Here is a 12,858-nt window from a genome sequence, read left to right as displayed (position 1 = left end):
AAAGTTTGTCTCTCAGATCCGTGTGACACCTTGACTGACACAATCTCAGTGCAACATTGTTGAGCCACTGACAGTATTTGTTTCACTAGGCCCAGGAGGACACCACCACAGCAGGATGATCAGGCCTGTGTAAATCAATGAAAGTGACCAAGGCGAGTCTCAATCATTTTAGGTTTATTTGGCCAAAGTTAAGGATGCGTGCCCAGGAAGTAGATCTATGCCTTTTTCCAAAGATTATCTTGAGGGCTTCAATATTTGAAGGAGAAACAGTGGATATTGGGAGAAGAGGAAGAAATACTTTTTATATGTGTCAGTAGATAAGAGACAAGTGATTGCATCCTTTTGAGTCTTTGATCGATCTTTCACTGAATACACAATTTTCATGTGGGAGGGGAGTAGAAGAAATAGTCACTTATGCCTTCATCTGGCTCAGTGAATCTGCATTTTTACATAAGATCACAAAAATAGGGCAGAGGAAGCAATCAGATATGGATTTGTCTTGGGTGAGCAGAGGGATGACTTTATGTTCTGTTATTTTTCCCACACCTGTGAAGATAAGCTATCAATTACACTGCCAGAGTGAAATTCAATAGAACTGTTTTAGGGTAAGGATCTTGAGGCTCACAAGGAATTTCCTTGTGGGCAAATTGTGAGGATGGTATATGGCTTTTTATCTTTGTAGCTATCTTATTTAGAAACAAACCTCGGGGGGCAGGTTTGCATGACCCATTTCCCAGCTTGATATTTCCCTCTGGCTTAGTAAGTTAGGAGTCCTGAGATTTTTTTTTTTCACATATGCCTGGAGAAGGGACTAGCCCAGGATCCCAATCATCCAGGCAAGAGGTTGCTAAAGGCGGATCACGAGATCAGGAGATCAAGACCATCCTGGCTAACATGGTGAAACCCATCTCTACTAAAAATACAAAAAATTAGCCAGGCATGGTGGCAGGTGCCTGTAGTCCCAGCTACTCAGGAGGCTGAGGCAGGAGAATGGCATGAACCCGGGAGGCAGAGTTTGCAGTGAGGCAAGATCTCGCCACTGCACTCCAGCCTAGGCGACAGAGCAAGACTCAAAAGAAAAAAAGAAATCAAACAAGCAGGAACACAGCCTCACACACAAATATTAACCTCCAATGTAAATGGCCTAAACCCTGCACTTAAAACACAAACAGTGGCAAATTCGATTTAACAAGACCCATCCTTCTGCTGTCTTCAAGACACCTGTCTCACATGTAATGACACTTGTTGGTTCAAAGTAAAGGGATGGAGAAAGATTTATCATGCAAACGGAAAACAAAAAAGAGCAGAAGTTGCTATTCTTGAATCAGATCCAATAGACTTTAAGCCAACAACAGTAGAAAAGGATAAAGAAGGGCATTACGTAGTGATAAAGGGTTCTATTTAACAAGAAAATTTAACCATCTTAAATAAATACACACCCAACATTGGAGCACCTAGATTTATAAAACAAGTACTTCTGGATCTAAGAAAAGATTTTGGCAGCCACACAATAATAGCAGGGGACAACACCCCACTGACATCAGCAGACAGATCATCAAGGCAGAAAACTAACAAAGAAATTATGGACTTAAATTTGACAGTTGACCAATTAGACCTAAGAGACATCTATAGAACAATGCACCCAACAACCATAGAATATATTATTTTCATCTGCACATGGAACATACTCTAAGATCAACCACATGCTCGGTCATAAGGTAAATCTCAATAAATTCAAAAACAAATCAAAATTATACCAAGAATCTTGGACCACAGTGGAATAAAAATAGAAATCAATACCAAGAGGAACTCTCAAAACCACACAAATAAATGGAAACTAAACAACTTGCTCCTGACTTTTGGTTAAACAACAAAATTAAGGCAGAAGTCAAAAAATTCTTTGACACATACAAAAATAGAGACATAACACAACATATCAAAACATCTGGAATGTAGCAAAAGTAGTGTTAAGAGGGATTTTCTTTTTCATCTTGGTTGTGGGCGAATCTCATTTTAATTGCAAAAGACTTCATTCACAGCACATTCAATAATGAACCAACAGGAGAGTTGCCGACTTTTGAACATATGAATATAGAAAAATCCCTTGCAATTTAGGTAGTTAAGATAATAAGCACATAAAAGGAAAGCAATCCTCATTTTTCTGAAGACTTTTACATTTTAAAAGGTGATTAGGCGTACTTGGAGTTCAAAGCAGTAGAATGTATTTTGCAGGGGAAGAAGGAGGAAAACATTTTCCATGTCATCAGGCAAATATACAACAAACATATCCCAATTCCACTTGATAAAGTCAGTTGGATGACTTCCTTGAACCAGGCTAGGGCGGAACACTCAGTAAAAGTGCGCCCTGAGTGAGGATGTGAATCCAGAAGAGGAGCACCAGATCCCATGCAGCGCCAAACACATCCGTTTCACCCTCTAACACAGGCGAGGCACACTGCCCCATGACCCTGGACGTGGTATGCAGGAGAACAGACATCAGGTGGTTACTGCTCCCCCTGCCTGGTGCTTTCCAATGGTCTTAAGTCAGGCCATGGAGAAAATCCTTTACCACCAAATGCAAACTGTCAGTGAACTTAAGTCAAAAAGGATGTTATGGGGGAAATTCTTGAAACACATACATAAGGACTTCTATTTACCTAATTAGAACAACGATTACACAATTGGCATTCCTGTTTTCATAAGGTATTGTTCTCTACATTGGAATGGTTTAAGAAAAGTTGTCCATCTTTTTGTTTTATTTTACACTTTCAAAAGAGAGGGAACGGAGAGAAACGTGTGACTAATTGCCCAACTTTGGGGTCCCGCAGGTAGGAAAGCAGACTTCTCTGACTCTAGGTCCATCCAGATTTGGGGGAAGTTTCAATGCCTAAAGAAGGTTGGTGAAGCCCTTTACACCCCTAATCCTACAGGAAGTATTCTACAGCAAATCTATCACAGTGTTCTAGCAAAGCATATGTTGAGGAAAACTACAGGTTTCAACTTAGCTTCTAAATTTTTTAAAGTAGCATTTCAGCAACAAACACGCGCAGAGAGCTCACCTCAAGAGTGAAATAACAGAACTACTGCTCAGACTGAAAAGTCAAGCTGCTGCCCCCAGCTCCACCCACTCAAAGGCTTAGGCAGACACCTAGGGTGGCGGCGGCTCCTTGGCAGCACCATTCACAGTGGCATCATCATAGGGGGGTGGGAGCACCGTAGTGTCATTGCTGGTAACATAAACCAGGACATAGGAGGAACTCCTGCCATTGATGTATCGGCAGCAGTTCCAAACACAGCTAATCAAGTAACCCTTAATAGTTAAGATAATGCTAATAAACAGAAGAATAATAAGGACCAAACAGGTAGGATTCACTGACATGACATCATCTCTGCAGGGAAAATTAGGAGGCAGTTGTCGTATGTATTCCTACATGGAGTTTGGATAAACAAGCACAGTGATTGCAACCAAGGTGTTCAGAGAAAAATCAAAGATCTGGTAATAGAAGAATGGGATGATCCAGGTTGCGTTTTGCCTGTATGCTTCGTAATTAGCCATAGTGCATATCAGTATCATAAGAAGATAAATCACAATAGCAATGCACATATTGGCATCATCCATGAACTCAAAGTCGCCTCCCAGTTCAGAACTTGAAAAGTGATACTGATCCGGATCAGCCGGGCACTCAACAAAATCAACAGTACCACGGCATTGATGATCAGGTACCAGACACCGAGCTGGATGGTGCCGGCGCCGACATGGCGGCACAGGCAGCAGCTGTTGGAGTAGAACCGCATCCAGGGCGCCACCGGGGCGCGACAGTCTTCATCGCTCCTGGCGCGGAGGGGCGCCCAAGTTTCCAGGAGCGTTGACCTCCTTGCCCGGGTCCGCTGCGCTGCTGCTGCAGGCTCTTCGGCCACTCCCGGCCCGCTCGCCTGTGCGCCCGCCGGCCTCTCTAGTCTATCCCCACAAGAGGGAATTTTATAGTGCTAAATGCCTATATCAAGAAGATATTAATAAAAAGACCTCAAATTACCAACCCAACCTCACACCTAAAGTAAAAATTAAAAAAATAAAAAACAAGAAAATCAAGAACAACTAAACCAAAGCTAGCAGAAGAAAAGAAGTAACTAAAGTAAGAGCAGAACTAAATGAATTGAGACCCAAAAAGCCACACAAAGGATCAGTGAATGAAAACTTGCTTTTTTGAAAGGATAAACAAGATTGATAGACCATTACCTAGATTAACAAAGAAAATGAGAGAAGATCAAAATAAACACAATCAGAAATGACAAAGGTGATATTACAACAGATTCCACAGAAATACAAGAGATCCTCAGAGATATGAACCTCTCTATGCATACAAACTAGAAAATGTACAGGAAATGGATACATTGGTGGAAGCCAGGAAGAAACAGAATTTCTGAACAGACCAATAACAAGTAATGAAATTGAATCAGTAATAAAAGACCTACCAACAATAACAACAACAACTATGAAAAAAACCTGTATCAGATGGATTCATAGCCAAATTCTACTAGATCTACAAAGAAAAGCTGGTATCAATCCTAAAGAAACTATTGCAAAAAATCAAGCAGGGGCTCTTCCCTAACTCATTCTATGAAACCAGTATCCTCATGACACCAAAATTCAGCAAAGGTACAACAAAAAAAAAACAAAACTACAGTCCAATATCCCTGATGAGCATAGATGCAAAACTCTTCAATAAAATACTAGAAAACCAAATACAGCAGCATATCAAAAAGTTAATTTCCCAAATAAGTGGACTTTATTCCTGGAATGCAGGGATGGTTCAACATATGCAAATAAATACCTGTGATTCACCACATAAACAGAATTAAAAACAAAAAACTATATGATCATCTCAATTGATGCAGAAAAGCATTCGATAAAAATTCAACATTTCTTCACAATAAAAGCTGTCGATAAACTGGACCTCAAAGAAACATACCTCAAAATAATAAGAGCCATCTATGACAAACCCACAGTTGACATCATACTGAATAAGTATATTTTGGGTGCATTCTGCCTAAGAACTAGAACAAGATAAGGATGTCTACTCTCACTACTCCTATTCAACATAGTACTAAAAGCCCTAACCAGAGCAATTAGACATGAGAAAGATATAAAAGGAACCCAAATTGAAAAGAGAAAATCAAATTATCTTCCTTCACTGACAATATGATTCCATGTCCCGAAAACTCTAAATATTCTGCCAAAAGACTCCTAGACCTGATAAACAACTTCAGCAAATCTCAAAAAACGAAATCAACATAGAAAAATCAGTAGCATTGCTATACAACAATAATATTCAAGCTGAGAACCGAATCAAAGATGCAATCCCATTTACAACAGTCACACACACAAAAAAAAAAAAACCTAAGAAAACATCTAACCAGTGAGGTGAAAGACCTCTACAAGAAGAACTATAAAACACTGCTACAAGAAATCATAGATGACACAAACCAATGAAAAAGCATTTCATGCTCATGGATTGGAAGAATTGTTATAGTTAATTTAATACGTCCACATTGCCCAAAGCAATCTATAGATTCAATGCTATTCCCATCAAATTACCAAGGTCATTTTTCAGACAACTTTACAAAACTAGTCTAAAATTCATATAGAACCAAAAAGAGCACAAATAGCCAAAGCAATCTTAAGCAAAAAGAATATAACCAGAGGTACCACATTACCCAATTTCAAACTATACTACAAGACTATAGTAACCAAAACAGTATGGTATTTGTACAAAAATAGACACTTAGACCAATGGAACAGCATGGAGACCACTGAAATAAAGCCACATACCTACAACCAATTGACCTTGAACAGGACTGGCAAAAATAAACAATGGGGAAAGGAAATCTTATTCAATAAATGGTGCTGGGGAAACTGGCTAACCATATGCAGAAGAATGAAACTGAACCCCTACCTCTCATCATATACAAAAATTAACTCAAGATGGATTAAAGACTTAAATGTTAAGACCTTAAACTATTAAAATCCTGGAAGAAAACCTAGGAAATACTCTTCTAGACATGTTCTAGGCAAAGAATTTATGATTAAGTCCTCGAAAGCAATGCAACAAAAATGAAAATTGATATGGGACCTAATATTAAACTAAAAAGCTTCCACACAGTGAAAGAAACTAATAACAGAGTAAACAGATAATCTACATAATGGGAGAAAATATTCACAAACTATGCATCTGACAAAAGGCTAATACCCAGAATCTACAAGGAACTCAAACAACTTAACAAGAAAAAAACAAATAACCCCATTAAAAAGTGGGCACAGGACATGAACAGACATTTCTCAAAAAAGAAACACAAGTAGCCAACAAACGTATGCAAAAACTAATCATCAGGGAGATGTGAATCAAAACCACAATGAAATATCATCTCACAAGTCAGGATGACTACGATTTAAAAGTCAAAAAATAACAGATGTTGGCAAGGTTGGAGAAAAAAAGGAATGGTTATACACTGTTAGTAGAAATGCAAATTAGTTCAGCAGTTTGAAGATTTCTCAAAGAACTAAAAATAGAATTGCCATTCAACCCATCAATCCCATTAGTGAGTGAAAAGACACCTGCACTAGTATGTTTATCAAAGCACTATTCACATTAGCAAAGACATGGAATCTACCCAGGTACCTATCAATGGCAGTTGGATAAAAAAAAAAGGTAGTACATATATGTCATATACGTCAATACTATGAAGCCATAAAAAAGGACATGATCATGCCCTTTGCAGCAACATGGATGCAGCTGGAGGCCATTATGCTAAGTGAATTAATGTAGAAACAGAAAACCAAGTACCAGAAGTTTTTACTTATAAGTGAGAGCTAAACACTGAGTATACACCAACATCAAGATGGGAGCGGTAGACGCTGGGGATTCCAAAAGGAGGGAGGGCAGGAGGGGCACCAGGTTGAAAAGCGACCTAACAGGTACTATGTTCACTATTTGGGCAATGAGATCATTGGCAGCCCAAGCCTCAGCATCATGCAATATACCCACGTAACAAACCTGCACATGTATACCCTGAATCTAAAACAATTTTTTTTTGCAAAGAGACCAAAGAAGGATCCTTCAGATGTCCTCACTGTTTGAAACCAAAGGGCTGGGTCTGCCTCTGGATCCCTTCCCCTGTCTGTACAATCCCTGAGGTGTTTACTCAGGTGTAGCAGGAGGTGTTGGCAACAACCGAAGGCTACTCTGCTCTGCCAGCAGATGATCAGAGGCTGTTCAGGTGTTCATCACCAGCTTAGCTAATGAATTCAGTGAGTTTCATTGGTCCTAAATAGCCCAGGTGGTAGCACTAGTTATCACTGACATAGTCAATGACAAGCTGGGTACCCTTTTTCCCAGGGTATGTACACCTATGCCAGGTAAGGGGATGCAGACAGCAAAATGGGATCAGCTATCAGAATGCCTTCCTGGAAGAGTATCTCAGGCAACCCTACAATGTCAGAAGCCTTTCCAGCTTTTGCACAAACACTTGAGGACCCCAAATTCCAAAACAGCATGCTCTATCTGAGGGTGACAGGTATTCTGCAGTATACCCCACAAAGGAATATTTTAGCCAGGGGAGCACATGTAACTCCGGTCAGGGAGCTGTCATTATAAAAGTCTCTTGTTCAAGTGTACAAAGCCCATGTCAGATTTAGCCATGAGTTAGGTGGCAAGGTAAATTGTATGATGTGCCTAATTTCCGATACCATTGACAGTGTTTAAAATCTGTCTGATTTTATGTCTGTGTTCTAGGTAACCTGCACTGAGGCCGTCACTCTCCAATTAGAAACACTGATGGCTGTTGGGGCCCCAGTCAAATTGGTAACAGGCCACAGATGGACTATTCCAGCACGGAGGTGCCCTGAATACATGGGTGGCTGATTCAGCAATGTTTTAGATCACAGGGGAATTTCCCAATCTCCTAAGACTGGAAGGAAAGCTCCTCCGCCCAGGGAAGAAGACAGAATTGTTACTGAGGCAACCCCTAATAGTTTAGGGCAATCAAAATGCCAATCCTCTTGCTCTATACATAGGGAGATTTTCCTTGCCTAGAGGATTGCTCACACCAGGAAAAAACTACCAATCCTTCAGGCCCTGAGGTGTGCCAGGTAAAGTTCTGGGCAAGGGAGAGTGGCCCAAGAGAGAAGTTCATCTGGTATCTTCTCTCCCTGCTCCTCACTCTGGACCGCAGAGACCCTACGGGGGATGAGGAGAAAGAGGCCAGGTAGTCAGGTGAGGAAGGGCTGTCCCATCCACACCCAGGGTGGAAAACAGCTAGAAGAGAGCACCTTCATGTCTTAATTAGGGTCTCTTGCTTGGAGACATGAGTTTCTGAGTCTCCTCATGTACAAAATGGAAATAGCAATTACCTCTTTCATAGGGTTGTTATGAGAAATGAGATAAGTTACCACAATGTCTTGAGCTAAAAAGCAAAATCCTCAACAAAATCATGGGCCTGTGTCAAAATTTTTGTTTCAGTTCATTAATGAGAGAACCAGCAAGGAAGACTTTTTGAACTGGTTTGAAGGATATTAAGAATATGAAAGACAGTTAGAAAGTAATGTCTAAGATTCTTAATTTAGACACAAGACAAGATACAAGTCTTTTGACTTTTCATAGGGTGACAAAAACCATAACAGTTTTGGGTTTAATGTCTTGACCAGCCCTTAAAGCCATATTGCCCTAGCCAGCAGAGGTAAACCGTCTACTTCATCTGTTACGGATTACTATCAAACATACTTTGCCGATTAGTTTTCTCGAAAGTGTCAGATGAGGACTAGTAGCAAGGACCTGCTTTTATTCAGACAGACTCTAGCATGAGGTCAAAAATATAAGCAATCACCAGTTTGCCTTTTTCCAGGTTTGAGGTGATGGTTTTTTTCTTTCACACTGACACACAGCTGGAGCCCAGTAAGTGTTGGTAGGATTTCCCTCCCCTTTTCAGCCCATTTGAGTTTAGACTGAATTCTCCCCCCCCCTCTCCAGCAGGAGGGCAGAAAATGGGCTGGATTCTGGACCCAATCAAAATTGTTCTGGTTCCCAAGTGGAAGGATAAACAGGAAAATCTTTTCCTTTGGAATCAGGCCTTTTACTCAGCCACCGTAGACGGACTGCCCAAGTCCAGATCCTCTCCATGCCTTTTAAGACTTTTGTCACAACCACTAGGAACACACCCGAAGTCAGGACCCTTGGGCGAAGAACTTGGAAGGAGAAGCAAGATTTCAGAGAGGTCATCCTTATAGGAACCAGAAATCATAGTGGCCGGATCTGCTTCAATTGGTGAGCCAAGCTCTCCTTTGTGGGCTCAAATGTTACATGCGATTTCCTGCTAAACTACTTATTTCTAAACTTCCCACTCCCTTGTTCTTCTTTTGCAGCTGGGGAAACAGGAAACAAAATCACCTTGCTCTGGGCCGCGAGTCCTGTCTGATTCTGCCCAGTCAGTGGTTTCGGTAATGGGCACAGTCTTGTTTGTAAATCATCATCTCCAAGCCTGCGTCCTGCAGGAAGCTTCCAAGGCCTGCCTCTCTCACTTCTCTTCTCCAGATGGCCAGTGACAGCTGTGCCACCTCCCCTGCCCCACTGTGCACTCAAGAAGCAACTGTTGACCCAATTCTTCACAACCAGTACCCATCACTTATGGTGAAACTCCAAAGGGCACTGTGGGCCACCTTCCTCTTCTGGTGGGCTCAAAAAAAGAAGACTTATTGGACTTTCAAGTGATGGCAGACAACTGAGAATGGTAACTCTCCCCAAAAGAATCCACTGACAGCAAGTCCAATAGTGCACTTTCAAGGTGAATCAAAGGCACTGAGATAGGTTGCCCCTCACCACCCTGACACACACACACACACACACACACACACACACACACACACACACACCCCACCACCACCACCAATGTGGATAGCTGAGAGGCAGAATCGGGGTGCTCGCTCCTTTTGTGTACTCCTTTTACTATCTTTTCTCTTGTGAGGTCCCCTAAATGTTGAGTTGATCTGAGATGTGACTTGGTGAACCCTGAGACCTTTTGTACCTTTTTCAGCCTGGGCCACATTCGGGTCAGCTGCTCACCTTTAGACTATGTATTGGAGAAAATTATAGCAAGATCACTGTGGTGTCTCTCAGAGCTCCATAATCTCCGTTTCTGCAATGCTGAGTGTATTCCACACTCCTGACTTAAGTAGAAGCACTGGCGTAGGGGGATGCATAGATATCCTTCAGCAAAACTGAGAAGAAAGCAATTTAATGCCTAGGCTTTCCTCCTTGCCCCAGGAGAAGCCCATCTCCATATTCTGATGACTAGATTTTCTCATCCCATCTTAGATCCCAATCTTAACTTTCAGCTGGCTGCCAACCATTTTCACTAATATGTTAGCTGATAACAAATAAAACTGGCTGGTAATTAAAACATCTGTGAATAAGGGCTTAAACTGTTACCTTTCCCTGCTCATTCACATTTTATATGATTAAGGTATACTACAAGAAAAAAGCTCAGTGACCTGAGCTGTGTAATCTTCAGCACTGGAAACCAGTTAATCTGAGTGGCATTTTGCTAGTGATAGGAAAATGTTTGGCTCCTCCTGAAATCCTAGGGAATTGGTCACCTCCTCTTCTCCTCTTGGGCATGAAGCATGTCTAGCTTCTCCAAAGAACCTCTCCCCTCCACTACCCCAGAGTTAGCTTCCTCTCTTCAGCCCGTGATCCTGGGGTTCCAAGCACAATAATTATCCCAGAGAGGGTGGAAAGCTCCCTGCTGTATTTAGTAACTCTTCCTGCAAAGAATCAATTGACAGCAAGTCCAACAGTGTACTTCCAAGGGGGAATCAAAAGCACTGAGATAGATTGCACTCCCACCCTGACACACACACACACACACACACACACACACACACACACAGAGACCCCACCATACCCCACCATAAGTGTTGGTAGCTTTTTCTCCCCTCTTCAGCCCATTTGAATTTAGACTGAATTCTGCCAGGCAGGAGGGCAGAAAATGGTCTGGGTTCTGGACCCAACCAAAATTGTTCTGGTTCCCAAGTGGAGGAATAAACAGGAAAACCTTTTCCATTGAAATAAGGTCTTTTGTTCAGCCACTGTAGCCTGTGCTTCGGCAATGGCTGGGGCCCTTGTGTGGTGCAGAGGGACACCAAGCAGCCTCCATCTTCCAGGCCAGGGCGTATCCTCAGCTTCACAGAGCAGGAGAGCTGTGGAGGACTGTGGGCAGCAGGATAGGAACTGGTTTAACCCTTGGCAACAACAAATGTCCCCACAAAGCATCTACCCACCCACCCAACATAACAATAGCAATAAAAATACTCCACCTTTTGGCCAGGTGTGGTGTGGATCACACCTGTAATCTCAGCACTTTGGGAGGCCAAGGTAGGAGGATCTCTTGAGTCCAGGAGTTTGACACTAGCCTGGGCAACATAGCAAGTCTCCATCTCTACAAAAAAATAATTTAAAAATTAGCCAAGGGCAGTGGCTCATGCCAGTAGTCCCAGCTACCAAAGAGACTGAGCTGGGAGGATTACTTGAGCCCAGGTGTTCGAGGCTACGGTGAACCATGATCATGCCATTGTACTCTAGTGCAAGTGACAGAGCAAGACCCTGTGTCTCAAAAAAAAAAAAAAGAGAGAGAGAGACAAAGAGAAATACTCTGCCTTTTATTACTAAAAGCCAGTAAGCAGGACAAGCATTCTTAACCTTTTTGAGGTGTTGGGCCTTTTTGAGACTCTGATGGAAGCCGTGGAGGAATGTTCTCAGTTCATGCACTCAAAATGATGCACTCAACTTCAACGCAATTTCAGAGATGTATAGACAGACAAGTTAAGAACCCTGGTTTAGTGATTCTGGTGACAGCTTCCTACCTCTTCACCCATCGCTAACATCATTGCCCCAGCACCTAAGTGAGGACAACAGAAAATTCCCCACACCACAGCATGGAAATCCAGTTCGGGGTGACATTCTTGTCAAAAGGTTCCCCTTCATTTTCTTCTTTTTTTGATGCACGTCTCAGAGAATAACTATTCATCTTCGGGCCTTCCCCTTGTACCAGGCCTTGGGAAGTTTTTTTTAGATAATTCTCTGATCACCAAACCATAGAATCCCGTAGGGCAGCATTTGAATAACCTATTATTTGACTTAAGTTTTACTAATTTATTTTCCTACTTGTCTATTCCTTTATCATTTAATTGAGTTGGGAGCTTGGGAGTGGAGAGGGAGGAAAAATTTTCAAAATTCCCAAGGACAAACTACAGGTATGGGGACAGGTGTGGGGATTATCCTATTAATGGAGGACTCTAAACATTGTCCACCTACATCACACCACACACAGAATCAGCCTTTCCCTTTCTCGCTCTCTCTTTCTGTCTGTCTCTCTCACACACACACACACAGACACACACACACACACACACACACACACACACACACACTCTTCTATGTAGCTATCAACCTAATTTCCCAAGAGCCACATCTAAGACATTTAACTGGAAACTAAAATTTAGCTTAGAGAACAGTATCAGTTGTTCTTATACCACTCTGTTCCCAAATCCCCGATCCATTTCAGAACTACTAGTAAAATCATCAGCTATAGTGTCATGGACTTTTTGGAATCCTTAAGCCTCAAATCCAATGGCTCAATATGGTGGAGCTGGAAGGGAGTGTGGGGTAGAGGCCAGATGAGGGGTAAAGCAGGAAAGGCTTGTGAGAGGTGGGATTGGGTAATATAGATTACTTTTTCTTCCTTTGGGTTTTCCAACCCTCCCTCCACACCGAGGAACCTCATCCCACAAAAGCACGAATGAGAGATGCC

The 12,858-nt window shown here is 41.9% G+C and overlaps 1 pseudogene; it reads right to left on the bottom strand.

The window, feature by feature from the left end:
- Positions 1–3,136: 3,136 nt before the first annotated feature.
- On the bottom strand, positions 3,137–5,605 carry LOC102142679 (lysosomal-associated transmembrane protein 4B-like; annotated as a pseudogene).
- Positions 5,606–12,858: the final 7,253 nt, after the last annotated feature.

Source organism: Macaca fascicularis, chromosome 1, assembly GCF_037993035.2.
Source record: "Macaca fascicularis isolate 582-1 chromosome 1, T2T-MFA8v1.1".
Lineage (NCBI taxonomy): Eukaryota > Metazoa > Chordata > Mammalia > Primates > Cercopithecidae > Macaca > Macaca fascicularis.
This window is presented reverse-complemented; position numbering and strand designations above follow the sequence as displayed.